Raw genomic sequence first — 5,358 nt, forward strand, 5'->3', positions numbered from 1 at the left:
ATGTGGATGGTGGAGCAGACTAGAAGTTGTGTGAGGAGAGACTGGTGTCTATGGCTCTGGGGAGGGAGAAAGCTCAGGGGACAGCAGCCAAGACCCACGTTATAAATCACTCTCCTGCATGGTAGATGCCATCTTTCCTGGGTAGAGCACTCCTCTTCTTATGGCATCAGCCTGAGGGAACATAATAACCCCAGCATCTGGATTCCTTATTGACCCACCCTGCAGAGCTTATGCCCTGCTGAGGAGTCAGCTGCCTGGGCCAGGGCATAGAGATCCAGGCAGACTCAGGGGGTATCAGTGACTGAGTAGTATTGTTTGGGGTCAGGAGCTATTTCTCCCACTTTCCAATGAATCTTACCAGCACCTCCCCCTCACAGGAGATTGTCTAGCTCCACCCTCTGGATTGAGGTGGCCCCCATGCTCTCAAATCTTGGTGGCTTCACCATGCTGAGGTCTGGGCAGAATCCAGGACAGACTGAGTTGTGTTGATCTAGGATGGGGCTACTCTTCCCACATTGCCCCAGGCCCAACTGGCACCTCCCCCTCACAGGTGATTCACTAGCCCCAACCTTCTGACTCCCCACAACCATGTCCTGTTGAGCTCAGTCTCTGTCAGAATCTTGGACAGACTGAACTGTATGGCTCTAGAATGGGGGTAATTTTTTCCTCACATATCTTACTGGTGCAGAGCACTCCCTTCATGTGGCCAAATCTCAGACTGTTCAGGCCTGATAATCTCAGTTGGCATCACCTTGATGACTCTCTGAGACTCTACCCTACCACAAAGGTCTATGAGTACCTGGTAGGTGGCAGCTAGAATCGGTATACCCTGGGGAATTTGCTGTGTGGCCTTAGATCCAACACTGGCACTGAGTTTGAACCTGTATCAATCTGGTAAATACCACTCTCCCTTTCCTGGTGACTCACTGAGAACATATCTCATGCAACTAGAGTACCATAGAAGCTCTTTCAGTGACTGAGTCAGGCTCTCAGGCAGCCAGCAGGTGAAGGCAGACAGAGGTGGATCTCAGGGTGCTTTGGGAGTTTGCTGACTTGCCCCTGGGCCTGGTGTTAGTAAAATCCAGCTTTGGTGCACAGGTTGGTCCTTCCTGCACCCACCAAGGCCCAGCAAAGGCAGCCACAAAATGTGGATCACTTTGTAGTTCCAAACAGGTTACCCAGGGCCAATCACAAGCAGTGTCTGATATTGGTCTGCATCCAAGTTCTTCCCCTGGGACCTCAGAACCAACATATCCAGTGACCATCTTCAGACAACATCACAGCAGGATCCAATTAGCTTCACAAGCAGCATATCCAAAGGGAGATCTTGGCAGGCACAAGACCCTGCTGAGGTGAATTCCACTCTGTGTGGTCAGCACCTGCACAGCAGCTCATATACTGTGATCAGGGTCAATCCTCCTAGCCAGCCAGCCTGAGGGTCAACCTTACACACAAATGATCCAATAGCAATCAAGACTCCATTACAACAGGGGGTCCCACATAACCCACACAAAAGACATATGTGGGGCACCAAGATCAGGTGGTCAAGGAGACTGTGCCACTGGATCCCACAGGACATCACATAAGGCTACCCTACCAAGGCTAGGAGTCATAGCAGACTGACTTAATACAGAGAAACAAATACAAAGACACAGCCAAAATGGGGAGATAATGAAACAAGCCCCAAAAGAAACAACAGGAGAAATTTCCAGAAAAAGAGCTAAATAAAATAGAGGCAAGTAATTTACCAGATACAGAGTTCAAAAAGTGGTTATAAGATGCTAAAAAACTGAAATAAGAACTTCAACAAAGAGATAGAAAGCATTAAAAAGGACTTAGAAACCATTAAAAAAAAAAAACCAGTCATAAATGAAGAATATACTAGAAGAAATAAATAAGTTGGATGAAGCAGAGGATCAGATCAGTGATTTGGAAAACAAAGTAGCAGAAAACACCCTATCAGAGAAGCAAAATGAAAAAAGAATTTTAAAAATGAGGATAGTTGAAGGGACCTTAGGGACAAAATGAAGCCTAACAACATCTGCATCATATCAGTACCAGAAAGAGAGAGAGAAAGAGAGAGAGAGAGAGAGAGAGAGAGAGAGAGAGAGAGAGAGAAAAGGATCAAGAACCTATTTCAAGAAATAATGACTGAAAACTTCCTCAACCTGATAAAGAAAAAAGACACTTACAAGTCCATAAAGTGCAGAGAGTCCCAAACAAGATGAACCCAAGAATGCCCACACCAAACACATCATAATTAAAATCATAAGTTTCAAGACTAAAATAGAATCTATAAAACAGCAAGAAAAAGGCAGTTACCTATAAGGGAGCTCCCATTCTGTCAGCTGGTTTCTCAGCAGAAACATTTCAGGACAGAAGGGATTGGCATGAAATAGTCAAAGTGATGAAAAGCAACAAACTCCAGTCAAGAATACTTTACCCAGCAAGGCTATCATTTAAAATTAAAAAAGAAATAAAGAGCATCCCAGACCAGACAAAGCAAAAGGAGTTAATTTACCACCAAACCAATATTACAAAATATGTTAAAGCATTTTCTTGAAGAAGGAGAAGGAGAAGAAGACGGAGTAAAAGGAATATAGCTAAAAGAATAAAATGGCAATAAATTTATACCTCTCAATAATCATGCTAAATGTAAATGGTTTAAATGTTCCAATCAAAAGACATAAGGTAGCTGAATGGATAAGGAAAAAAAAGCCATATATACGCTGTCTACAAGAATGAAAGATACACACAGTCTAAAAGTAAAGGGATGGAAAAATATTTCATACAAATGGAAATGAAAAAACCAGATAGCAATACAAAATAGACTTTAAAATGAAAGTTATAGTAAGATACAAAGAAGAACACTGCATATTGATAAATGAAACAATACAGCAAGAGGATATAACCTTTGTAAACATTTAGGCATCCAACACAGGAGCACCTAAATATGTAAAGCAAACCTTCATGGACATAAAGGAAGAAATCAATATTAATACAGACTTCTGGCCAAGATGGAGGTGTAGATAGACATGCTGCATTTCCCTCCACAACTAAGAAGGAATACAACTACCTCAAAACTAAAAACAACCAGAAGATCCAGAAAATCAAACTGCATGGAAGTCCAGCAAACGAAGATATAAAGAAGAAATACTCATCCAGACAGGTAGGAGGGGTGGAGCCAGGGCAGAGAGGATGCAGTGTGGTGGTGGCAGCAGTGGTAGGCCAGCAGAAAACGCAGCCACACGTTTTAAAAAGTCAGTAGAGACACCTGGGGAGCATTCCCAGCTCCTCATCAGACATTGCAGCCCACCATCCCAGCACCAGGGAATATCAAACCTCGTTGCTTCTGACTGTGCAGACCAGTGGGGGTTGGGGTGGAGGAAGAAACTGCTGGTCTCAGCAGAATCCGATTGTTTAAAGGGCCCCCATGATCCAAGAACGTCTGCAGACCCACCCACTCTGGGAACAACAGCCAAGGCAGCAGCTAGAGGGGCGCCAGTCCAGTGCGAAAGTGGGAGAGGTGTCTGGAAAAAGGTGAGTCCTGGGCAGACGTCATTGTTCCCTCTCGGATCCCTCCCCCACATACAGCGCCACAATGTGGTGAAACAGATCGCCATGTACTGATGAATTCCTAAGGCTCTGTCCCTTACAACATAACAGGAGTGAGAGCTCTACCTGGGACACAGAGGCAAACAAACACAGAAGCCTGTCAGAATGAGGAGACAGAGAAGTATAGCCCAAAAGGGGAAATGGATCAAGGTTCCAGTGGGAGAACTAAGCGACAAGGAGATAGACAACCTAACAGACACAGAAGTCAAAACAATGGTGATAAAGATGCTCACAGGCTTGACAGATATGTTTGAGTATGGCAAATGCATAAGAGAAGAAGTGAAGGCTATGTCATGAAACGAAGGAAAATTCACACAAAGCCAATGGTGAAGGGAAGGAAACCGGGGTTCAAATCAATAATGTGGAACATAAGGAAAAAAGAAACAGTGAACTAGCGCAGAGTGAGAAAGCAAGAACTGAAAAAAATGAAGAAAACTTCCCAAATTTTGCGAAGGAGAAGGACATACAGGTTCAGGAAGCATAGAGGGTCCCGGGCAAGCTGGACCTAGAGGAGACCAAACAGGACGCATCATGACTGAGATGCTAAAGGTGAAAGATAAAGACATAGTCCTGGGGGCAACAAGAGAGAGGCGGAGAGTTGCCTACAGGGGAGTGCCTATAGGACTGTCAGGTGATTTCTCAGAGGACACTTTGCAAACAGGAAGAGACTGGCAAGCAGTATTCAATGCGATGAAAGGCAACCTGCAACCAAGATTACTCTATCCAGCAAAGCTATCATTTATAATGGAAGGGCAGATAAAGTGCTTCCCAGGCAAGTTAAAGCTAAAGGAGTTCATCATCTAGCCATTATTATATGAAATGTCAAAGGGACATACTTAAGAAAAAGAAGATCAAAATTATGAACATTAAAATGACAACAAACTCACAACTATCAACAACTGAATCTAAAAATAAAAACAAAATCCAACTAAGCAAACCAGAATAGGAACAAATCATAGATATGGGGATCATTTGGAGGGTTATCAGCTGGGAGTGTGGGGACGGGGGAGAAATGGGGAAATGGTGCAGGGACTAAGAAGCATAATCGGTTGGTACAAAATAGACAGGAGGATGTTAAGAATAATATAGGAAACGGTGAAGCCAAAGAACTTATATGCACAACCCATGGACATGAACTAAGGGGGGTGGGGTTGCTCGAGGGAAGGGAGATACTGGGAAGAGGGGAGCAAAGGGGGAAAAATTAGAACTACTGTAACAACATAATCAATAAAATGTACTTAAAAATAGTAATACAGTTATAGTAGGGGATTTTCAACACCCCATTGACATCAATGGATAGATCTTCCAGAGAAAATCAACAGAAACAGTGGCCTTAAGTGACACAGTAGATCAGGTGGATTTAATTTATATCTTCAGAGCACTTTTCCCCAATGCAGCAGAAAACATATTCTTTTCAAGTGCACATGGAACATTTATTAGGATAGACCACATATTAGGACACAAAAAATGTCTCAACAAATTTAAGATTGAAATAATATTAAGCATCTTTTTTTTACCACAATGACATGAAACTGGAAATTAGTTACAAGAAAAAAACTGAAAAACACATAAACACATAGAAGCTAGGTAACATATTACTAAACAATGAATGAGTTAACAATGAGATCAAGGAAGAAACCAAAATATACCTTGAAATAAATGAAAATGAGAACACAATAACTCAACATTCTATAGGACAGAGTGAAATCAGTCCTAAGACAGGTGTTCATAGCATTACAGGTG

Source organism: Furipterus horrens, unplaced genomic scaffold, assembly GCF_987537825.1.
Source record: "Furipterus horrens unplaced genomic scaffold, mFurHor1.1.pri manual_scaffold_5, whole genome shotgun sequence".
Lineage (NCBI taxonomy): Eukaryota > Metazoa > Chordata > Mammalia > Chiroptera > Furipteridae > Furipterus > Furipterus horrens.